Source organism: Camelina sativa, chromosome 6, assembly GCF_000633955.1.
Source record: "Camelina sativa cultivar DH55 chromosome 6, Cs, whole genome shotgun sequence".
Classification (NCBI taxonomy): Eukaryota; Viridiplantae; Streptophyta; class Magnoliopsida; order Brassicales; family Brassicaceae; genus Camelina; species Camelina sativa.
In genome coordinates, this window is record NC_025690.1 from 14,355,738 (window position 1) to 14,367,651 (window position 11,914).

The window sequence follows — 11,914 nt, forward strand, 5'->3', positions numbered from 1 at the left end:
GTATAATTTGTATCTAACTACAAACACTATTTGCTATGATAATTTTTTTTTTATCTGATTTAAAAAATTCAAATTATGTTTTATGCAGAAGAAAACTTCATTTTTAAGATAAATTTGAATTTTGAATCATTTTTAAAATAGTAGAAATTATCCAGAATAATATGATGGGATACCAATTTTTTCTACAAAAAGAACACTAAAATGATAATTTCCCCCACCCTCTATGTTTGTTTCTTAATTTTTTCAAATATACGGTTATATTCTTAATTATATTAGTGATTTTGGTTATACAACAAATGTGCCCTACAAAGAAATGCATTGTGCAAACAAAACTAAGCTCTTAAAAAAAAACTAGCTTATTTGAATATCACTGGTAAATAAAAAGAATTAATTAATTATGAATGAGAGACATCAGACACGTATATTTTATGTTTCTATATATGGTACTCGCATTCCGTCGATTTGTGCAAAATGATTGGTAGTTGAAGTTACGCGTACATATGGTAATCATTTAAATTCAGATAGATAAAATTATATATGTGCAGCTATAACGATAAGTCGATAACTAGAGTAGTGATAGAACGTATCGTACAAAGGGTTTGTTTTGCAGTCGATCATTCGGCGTATTTATGTTCATCTCACAGTATCCAAATTGATCTTTAGTGGGACTGTGGGGGTGGGTGCCTGAAAAGAACATGTTCGACTAATATTATTATTAGCCCATAATATAAATCTAAGCATTAATATCATATGATAAAATAAAGCAAAAGTACAGATGATGTATGTTAGACTTTTAGTTGTCTGAGGGAAAATGTTTAAAAGATGTTGTAAAATTTGATATTGCGATTTAAATATTAGTTAAAAAAAAAATTGACACTCATTATAAACAACCTCTACGCATATCTTTAAGGCTTTAGGTTATGAACCATATGTTGTGTTGTTGAAAAATTAGAAAAATTTATAGTTGCAATTAAGTAATGTGACATATGGAGTGTTGTTGAAAAACTGATATGTATTTTAAAAAAATTAGGTATAGATAATTTTCCAAACATTATAATATGCTTCGTCCTTGGTTAGATGAGATGCAGAAACACAATATTGTCACTGTAACAGAAAAAAAAAACATGAGAACAACCAAGTTAAGTTATCGTACCTTGGTCATCTTACTTTCATCCCTGATCTTATTTAGGCTTCCACCTTCCTGTTCATTGTCCACAGGAGAAAATCGAACCATCTCAGCTAATTAAACGATCGTGTCTCCTGGAAATGTTTTTGAGCTAGGTCTTTTTCGCTCTGCCTCTGAGCATACCCCACATTGGTATCTGGGTATATAGTACAAGAACGATCCTAAGAAAACACGTATATGGGTCGCCAACAGATATCAGCCTTTCTACTTGTCAGTAGGAACACTCCAATTCTCCGACGATGATCTCGTTCTTTCAGATGAGAATAATTTTCATGTCTGGTCGACCACTATTAACAGAGGAGGCGTGAGATCTCCAATGGTGGCACAGCTTCTTGATAACGGAAACTTCGTGGTGAAAGACTCCAATAACGACGACCCCGATGGGTTTTTGTGGCAGAGCTTCGATTTTCCCACGGATACATTAGTACCGGAGATGAAACTGGGAATGGATCTAAAAACTGGAACCAAGGAAGCCCTTACATCCTGGGATCCTGATAATCCGTCAAACACTGGTTATTCCTTCCAACTTGAAAACTAAGCAGGGCTCTATGAGCTTTTTCTAGTGGTGCAAGAAACTTCGAAGCATATTTACCGGAGCGATCTGTGGGATGGAATACGCTTTGGTGACAAACCGCTTGAGTTTTCACCTACCTACGTAAGCTCAGTTTGGGGGAACGTCTCCTACGTCGGTTTCGTAATGACAGGCAAAAACAACAACTCAAGATTGACATTGGCAAGAGATTCACTTGAACTATTCACGTGGATACCTGAAACAATGCAATGGATCTCGTCTTGGTATCATAATTATGAAAAACATTTATATCAAACATGTGGGCCTAATAGTTACTCTTCGAAAAATACGACGTCGGGCCTGCGGTGTAATTGTATAAAAGGGTTCGATCCAGCTTTCAATGAGAACAGGGCGTTAATGGATTGGCAAGGTGGGTGTCAAAGGAAGACGCGACTGAACTGCACCGGAGATCAGTTTTTACAGCTAAAGAATATGAAGTTGCCGGATACTAGAGGTGTAACTGTGGCTGTAGGAATTGGAAAGCAAAACTGCGAGATCCGTTGTCTTTCGAATTGTGTTTGTATCGCGTACGCTTATGTCGGTATAAGAAAAGGCCAGGTCGGTTGTGTCATGTGGACCGGAACACTCAACGACTTCGAAAACTACGGTGTCGGTGGTCGAGACCTGTATGTGAAAGTGGCTGCTATAGATCACGGTGAGTCCATCAAACCTTTTGAAATCTAAAAATACAGTTTATATCTAGTTACTGATGAGTAAAATATTTTGTAAATCCCATGATCAGATTCAGATCTCTTAAAACCTTGTTCGGTAATTTCATAACTAGATATATTGATCTAATAATAATAATAATAACACCGACGAAGTTACGCGACCACAACCTGTTAAATGAACGAGAGAGCAAAAATGTTTGTTACAAACGAATATCAAAAACTCATTCTCATTCAACTTAATCTCAACATTTTACATTTACTTCTTATATATGCATTACATTGACTAAACCGGGATTAGCAACATAAACCAATTTCATCTATACTCTAATACAACCCTCTCATAGATTGGTTTGGGCCTAAACCAGTTTCATCTATATTATAGAACAAATTTCGATTATTATTTTTGTTCATTTGTAGTATAGAACAAATTTCGATTAATTTTTTTTGTTCATTTGTATTTTTATCAGGTGATGATGAGTCGAAGAAGAACAACAGTACAAAAGGTAAGGGTATGGACGCGTTAAAGGTTACATTCATCACTATTATCGGACTCGTAGGAGTAGCACTAGCTACATTCGCCACATACTACTGTTGGAAACGGCACAAGCGAACCATAATAACTCATCATGGTACAGTATATATATTTTTTTAAACTATTTTTTTGGTTGTAACTTTATTTTTATTTTTTTTCTTTGATTGTTTTCATGTTTTTTTAATGCTTAGGATCAACTAATACAACGGTAATGAACGAGGTAGCAGGTCAAACCAAATTTGACTTAATGAGTTTTACTGATGTTGCTGAAGCAACCAATCATTTCTCCGAAGCTAATAAGCTTGGAAAAGGTGGTTTCGGTGTAGTTTACAAGGTTAGAAAAACCAATTATAATGGATGACTCGAATCTTTTCATCAATAATTCTGATTAAAATTATGTGATAATAGGGAACATTGCCTAACAAGACTACTGTGGCGGTGAAAAGATTAGCTATTACATCGTCACAAGGAATCAACGAATTCAAAACCGAGGTGCAAACCATATCAAACGTAATCCACAAAAACTTAGTGCGCTTGCAGGGGTGCTGCTTGGAGAATCGAGAACAACTTTTAGTCTACGAATATTTGGAAAACTCCAGCCTCAATTACTATATTTTCGGTTAGTATATAGATATACTTTTTTATATTTTAAATGAATTTAAAATACCCTATCCACTTTGAAAACTACTACCCTATGTTTTTCTATTTGTTTGAAAACTAACCTATTTCTTGTTGTGATCGAAAGACAAGTATATATTTAATAAAAAATAAAAAATAATATATATATATATATATATTAATTAACATTTTTGGCTAAACATGAGACATTTAGTTATATAAAATTTTAATATGCATTTGAATAAGCTCAGCTCAAAAGTACTATGGGCCATGTGGCATTTTTTTTAGTCCTATCCTATACATTAAAACAACTTGAAAAGTTGGACTCTATTTAAATATGTTAGGCCTTGAACAAGAAATAAAATAGAAATATAATATTCATTACCAGAAAAACTGTCCAAAGCCACAATTGAGCTACAAAAAAATTGTAGCCATCATATGTTAGCCACAATTCTGACACAAAATATTATCGTGTCTAGTTTGTAGCTATATCGTAGCAAATTTGTGTCTATTTAGCTACAAATCTAATTCATGGCTAAGTCGTGACTAATAGCTACAAAAAAACCACAAAATATTAGAAACTATCTAATTTGATTTATTTTAGGAAGATAGCCACAAAATTTTCACATATATATATATGTGGCTATACGAAACTTTAAATTACAAACACAAACCATCAAACTTTTAACTCTAAGAAACACATATAATTATTATAATATATCTAAATCTATTTTTTTTAATCAAATATTTTTCAAACTTTGAATCATAACCCCACATTAATTTATATATATATATATATATCACATATTTTAAATTAATCATAAACTACTTTAAACCCTATTTAGCTTTAAAACTCTTAAAAATATAAATGAAATCAAAAATGGTTAAACCAAAACAGAACTCACTATATATACACAAAACCAATAACATTAAAGCAATTTACATATCTACTTTACAAAAAAAAAGTATTTATTTATAAATTTAAATTTCTAAACCAACAACTCAATTATAATATATATACATATATGTGTAACTTAAACAGTTTAACCTTAAATTTAATATTCATACATAAAAGGTAAACCAAAAAGGCAAAAACTACAAAACCAAAAAAAAAAAAACTAAAAAGCCTCTCATTGGCTAATACATAGAGACAAGGATTGAGCTTTGGCTTATTCTCCACCATTGATAGATTCAATCCAATGGATGAAATCTTCTCCTTCTTTTTTTCTTTCTTTTGGCTAAAACTCTTCAGCTCCTTTCTCCTTTTCTCTTCGTATCTCTCTCCTCTTTTACTTATTATCGTTTTCATCCTTATGAGAAAATCAATCCCATCCTTCTTATGGAAAAATTAAAAAGTTTGCTTCCCATTTCCTCACATATCCGATCGCTGGAAGATGCAGCAGGTGGCGGCGGATGCACTTAGGAACGTCCCCGAGTTACTTCTCTGGCCTGAAGCGAAGGTGGCTAGAGTTTCACGGCTCCGGTGATCTCTGTGACGGATACCTAGCGGTTGATCTCGCAGTTGAGGGTGGTGACGGCAAAACCAGTTCTCCGATTTCATCGCTTAAGCTTATGAGATTAGATCCGGTTTCTAAGATCTGCTTTTTGCCGGATTACGGACGATCCCCGGTGGTTGGGTTAAATCCTTTGTGGCTGAGGTTGGAGGTTTTTTGTGCTCGTCTTCTCTTTCCCGGAGTTCCAGTGGCAGCATTTCATCTGATGGGGTTTGGTCCTGCAACTGGTTGTTGGCGGTGGTCCTGCGACGGGTTGTTGGCGGTGGTCCTGCGGCAATGGCTTCACGATGAATTTTGTTTTTGTATTTTGTGTTTTAATTTTTTTTTAATCAAATTAATCAGATAGCCATGACTTTATTTGTGATTAATCGTGTCTAAAATAACCATAAAAAGTCATAAAATGTTAAATAGCTACGACATCTTGTATTGCAATGTGTGGCTATTTGCCGCAAAATATTTTGTGGCTAGTTCGTAGCAACGCTTCCGCGAATAGACACAATTATCAGATAGCTACGAGTTCAAAGACATAAAAACATTTTGTGGCTTTTTGTGGATATTGGCCAAATAGCCACGAAATTATGGGCGTAGCTACAAAAAAATTTGTGTCTATAAACAACTTTTCTTGTAGTGTATTAGAGCAATGTTCTCATGCACCTTCCTGCACAGCCCTTAAAACCGCGCCTGAATTTTATGTTTCTTAGTAGCATTGAGCTTGAAACCAAATAAATTAATGTAATATGTTTTGTGATGGATAGATAAAACTCAAATCTCGTTACTTAATTGGGAGAAAAGATACTTCGTCATCAAGGGTATTGTCTGTGGGCTATCCTATCTCCACAATTATGTGACACCGGCCGGCGATAATTCATAGAGACATCAAACCGAGTAATATCTTACTCGGTAAAGGTATGATCCCAAAAATATCAGATTTTGGGATGGCCAAACTTCTTGATTCTGGTGAGACGAAAGCTACGACCAATAGAGCAGTTGGTACACGGTTAGTAATCAAAACTAACTCATTATGATATAATACTGTATTATCTTCGAAAATATAAAGTCTTTGTCGTAAATAATATTTCTTTTAGATAATAAGAAGACACTCATAATTTCTATTTTCATATCCATACTACATTAGTAGTTATATGTCCGAAGAGTACGCGTTACATGGAAAAATGTCGGAGAGATCAGATATATTTAGCTTTGGGGTGACCCTTCTTGAAATCGTAACTGGGAAGCGGAACATCCAGTTTTGCAACTATTACCATGGTGATAGTATGCTTGACTACGTAAATAAGACTCAACCTTGATATACTATTATACAATACTAGGATGTCGGTCCATGCGTTACCGCACTCCAAAGTGAAAACTTGAAATGATTAACATTGTTAATTTCACATTTCGAGTGAAATTTTTTTGGTAATTTTTTAACTGTATAATATAAAAGTCATAAATAATAACTAAGATGAATTAACCAAATTAGTTAAATAAAGTATTTGTTATATATATAAAATGGAAAATCGATTAAGTGACAATAAGAGAATAATATTAAAGATATATAAATCTAGATTTACCGAATCATACTAAGATAATCAATTTTGAAAGATATTCACATAGAATAAAATTTAAATCATTATTCTATCGAAATTTATAAAAAAGAATAAGAGAATCAGGGAGAAAGAGCTCATAGCTGCAACTGCAACCAAAAATTGACTAAAAATATAAATCTATGAAAAATTAGAAACCACAATTAATTACCTAAATTAATATTTGAAAGAGATGATCAATACAGTTAGATGGAAAGCGACACCAAGCAAAAGTTAGATGAATGAATCAATAAATAAAACAATCCAATTATTTTAATAAAGATGAGTGAATTAATGTTGATAAATAAATTGAAAGAAAATAATACTCTGAATTTTCAAATTTGGAGGTATTAAACAATAGTCAAATAACAAAAACTCTTTTCAAGGTCCATAAAAAATATATATATATATATAAACAAAGAGGTATGAAACAAAAATATGCGAAAACTAACAAATGTGAACATTGAAAGCTGGGAATACGACGAAGAAACACAATTGTTGGATCAAAATATTGCAACTTTTAAGATCATTAACAAATATAAAAAGTTAGATGAGATAATAAAAATAGTCTCATCAGTTATATTTAAATTGACCCCTAACAGTGAGTTTGCTATAATATATAAACATATAAATCTATGATTTTATTTATTAACTTGTAAGTATAAAAAATACTCAGAAAACAATAAATTCGAAACTTGTTTTTATATTCCATAAAGGTTTATATATAATAAACAAAGAGGTGTAAAATATAAAGGTGTAAAACATAGAAGGGTAAAAAAAAATGTGAAAAACTAATAGGTGCGATTTTTTAAGATGGAGGTACGACGAAAAGATGCAAAAATATGAAAATAAAGACGTGTGAAACAAAAAGATGCAAAAACTAACAAGTACAAACATTGAAATCAAGGGGTACGACGAAGAAACACAATTGTAGGATCAAAACACTGCAACTTTATATAAACAAAAATGTGTAAAACAAAAATGTGTGAAAACTAACGGGTGCCTACATAGAAAGCTGGAGGTGCAACGAAAAAACACAATTGTTGGACCGAAACTTTGCAACTTTTGATATCATTAACAATACTCAAAGAACAAAAACTCTTTTCAAAGTCCATAAAAATTTGTATATATATCAAAACAAAGAGTGTGAAACCAAAGAGGTGTGAAAAAAAAAAGTGTGAAAACTAACAAGTGCAACCATTGAAAGCTAGGAGTACGACGACTAAACACAATTGTTGGATCAAAACATTGCAACTTTATATAAATAAATACGTGTAAAACAAAATGGTGTGAAAGCTAACGGGTGCCAACATGGAAAGCTGGGGGTGTAACGAAGAAACACAATTGTTGGACCGAAACATTGCAACTTTTGAGATCATTAACAAAAGGTTTAATAGGTGTGATTTTTAAAAGATGGGGGTACGGCGAAGAAACACGATTATTGGAAAAAAAACAAAGAAAACAAAGAAGTGTGAAACAAATGTGTGAAACAAAAAGGTGCGAAAACTAACAAGTGCAACCATTGAAAGCTAGTGGTACGACGAAGAAGCACAATTGTTGGATCAAAACATTGCAACTTTATATAAACAAAGCGGTATAAAACAAAAGGGTGTGAAAACTAACTAGCAACCATTGAAAGTTAGGAGTACGACAATTGTTGGATCAAAACATTGCAACTTTTGAGATCATTAACAATACTCAAAGAACAAAAACTTTTTTCAAAGTCCATAAAAATATGTATATATATCAAAACAAAGAGGTGTGAAAACTAACTAGCAACCATTGAAAGTTAGGAGTACGACAATTGTTGGATCAAAACATTGCAACTTTATATAAATAAATAGGTGTAAAAAAAAGGTGTGAAAACTAACGGGTGCCAACATGGAAAGCTGGGGGTGCAACGAAAAAACACAATTGTTGGACCGAAACATTGCAACTTTTGAGATCATTAACAAAAGGTTTAATAGGTGCGATTTTTAAAAGATGGAGGTACGACGAAGAAACACGATTATTGGAAAAAAAAACTTGCAACTATCGGGATCATCAATAATTTTAAACCGTTAGATAAGATAATAGAAACAATCTCATCCATTAGATTAAAGTTGACCCCCAAAAGTGGGTTTGCTATTATATATAGATGTTCTAATACCAAAAAGGTTACAAAAGTTTTAAATATGTGGTTTGTTATCTTGTAAAAGGTATGGAGGCACTTTGATGAGGGGAACAGTTTACAGGTTGTTGATCCGAACTTTGTAGATTCTTCACTGGTTGAAGAGGAGGTCGTGAGATGTATACAAGTTGCTCTACTCTGTGTTCAACAAGATGTAGACGACAGTTGCTCGCAACCACGATGATGGAAATTCCTATACCAAAGAAGCCAAACTATTTTTATGCTAGATTTCTCAGCGACATGGCTTCCTCGTCGACGGTCAAAGAGTCTACATCCATAAATCAAGTTACCTTATCGTCCATCATAAGTCGGTGATGTGATATAAACATGATATTGAAATAATATGTCAAGTTTCTAAGAGTTCATTTGTAATGTCTGTATCACAGATATTGTTCCGAATTTTATAAATTATGTCATATGTTATCGTGTGATGCATAGATTCTATTTACTAGCTTAAATAGTTTTAAACAAATAATTAAGTTTTTGGTAAGAGACTTGTCAAGCTTAGAAACAAAATAATATATATATATATATATATATATACTAGAAGTCATCGGTTTAATCGGTTTAGGTTATAGTGTTGTTCAATTTTAGAAATTTGGAAATTATTAGTTTTTATTTGTTATTCAGCAATGATTATTTTTATGATTTTAAAAATATACTGATCATTTTAGTTTTTTGGGTTTATTTATTAAGTGTTACTTGAGTTTTCCTTTTATATATAGTAGTACATGGAGAAAATTTTGATTGCATGGTAGAGTTTATGGTTTTTCTCTCTTTAGATTTTCAATACATATTAGAGTCTGTGCATTAATTAAAAACTCATTAAGTTTCTCATTGTATAATATTATTTTTTAATGTAGAGAAATTTGAGAACATTTTTCTTATAGTGTGTGGTCATTGGTGAGTTTCTCGTCAATATAATATTTTCATTAATTCTGTAACTTAATATTTTTAATATAATTTTCTTTGAATACTTATTTTGTTATTTTTCTTTGCATTTGATCTTAAATAATAAATACAAAATTATTAGTAATTTAAAACATATTAAATTGATTATTAATTATATTTAATTCTATTAAGTAGTTATTTTTCATATCATATATGTATTATCAATAATAAAATTATATATACTAATATAGTTTAAGAAAGTTTCACGATACTAATTTTTTTTACAACTCTCGTAATTTGTTTAATCATACTAATATTTTTATTGTATCAACTAATATTAATTTTACATAATTAAATATATTGTTTAAAATTATGCATATTGGAACTTGTTAGAAAGCTAATTTTATTTTATGACTATTAAAATTTTTAATAATTATAAATAACAAAATAAACTATTTAACTAAGATTTTAGATTTTTGTGGATTTAGTTTATTATAATAAAATCTAGCTACTTAGATAATGACATGTGTCATTATATGTTAAACCTTGAGAATCAATTTTCTCTTTTTCAATTTAAATAATATTATTCTTTTTCATTTATTTTAATTATTAGAAACTCTAGAACAAACTACCAATGCAGATGGTCTTCACCATTCACCATCGTTTTTCTTTTGTCGCTTGAGTTTGCACAATTTCTATTACCAATTCGAAATCTACTGAAAATGTAATTTTAGAATATAATTTACATGAATACAATCTTAATATGAAATTTAGATAAACAAAAATGAACTTAATAAATATTTTTACCAGTTAATTTTTAGTGAGGTAAAAAATGCAATCACATTGCTCCCTCATAATAGAATTTATTATTTATACATTCTAATACAAGTTAAAATTGTTTTTACGAAATTTCAATAATGAAAATGAATCCAAGTAAATAAAGTTATAAAAAAATTACACTAATTTTTGGATGATTATAAACATTCAATGGTTTTATTTCATCATCATCATAGATGCAATTGAATAAAATGAATAATCATTTTGTCATATCTACTTAGAAGACAACCCGTAGAATATTATAATGTCAAATGTCATCATAATAAAATTTCATAGAAAGTAAACTATTACATGTGAAAGTGGAAATTGTTATAGGAATTTGTTTTGTTCTTTTATTTCTAAGATGGTTAATTCTAAAGCTATTTGATATTAAGATTCTTAAAAATATATGATACCAATATACAATTAGCATATACTACTCAACACTATAGAACTCAAATTAATCAGATATAGTATAGAAATATGCAACTCATATCGTACCATGATATAAAAAGACATCAAAAGCTTAACAACATGATTTTTTAAGCATATGATAGTAAACATAAAATTTTCCTTTTTTATAATAGTTTTAAATACGTTTTTTTTGCTTAAAGATGAAGACTACTAAGAAACTAAATTTACAATGGAGAAACTCCTATGCATCGTCTAGTAAGAAGAAGTTTTATCCTGCTTTGCCACATGAATGTCCAAAAGAAAAAAAAATGAAATTCTAAAATATAAGAAAAGAACAAAACCTAAAATGCCCAACATATTAAATCATGATATAGATTCATTTTTCTCATGACATAGTAATATTAACACAACCAACAAACACGACAACCCTGAAGTAAAAATAAAACATGGTTCAAGGCTATACCCATAGGCTAAGCAAGTGAAGTTAAAGATTAGGGCATCCATTTTTTGGGGCATATTTTAGGCCAAAAATTTTAGGTTTTTTATGTAAGAAAAATAAGTTCAGTTATTAACTCTAATAAAAAAGTTTCCATATTCGAAAAGTTTTAAAAGAATAATGAGTTATTTGGTAATATAATATTTATTTTCGTATAAATATTTAAATGAACATGAAAACATTGAAAAGAGAAAGAAAAGTGTGTGCAAGCAATAAACAAACTATAATATGAAAATAATTAAAATAATTTTTTATATTAGTATATTTTATAATTTTGTTTACAATAATAAAAACAGATTTTTAAAAAATATTGGCTTATGACATCCAAAATTGCCGGACCAGCTCATGGAGAGTAGGAAAGAGATATAAACACTCTAATGAATAAATAAATTTGTCAAACATTCTCACATAATTTTTTTCTATGTAGTATTAATGTGATCAACAAACCATGA

At 30.5% G+C, this 11,914-nt stretch overlaps 1 pseudogene; it reads left to right on the plus strand.

Annotated features, from left to right (window-relative positions):
- Positions 1,125–6,327, plus strand: LOC104699061 (annotated as a pseudogene).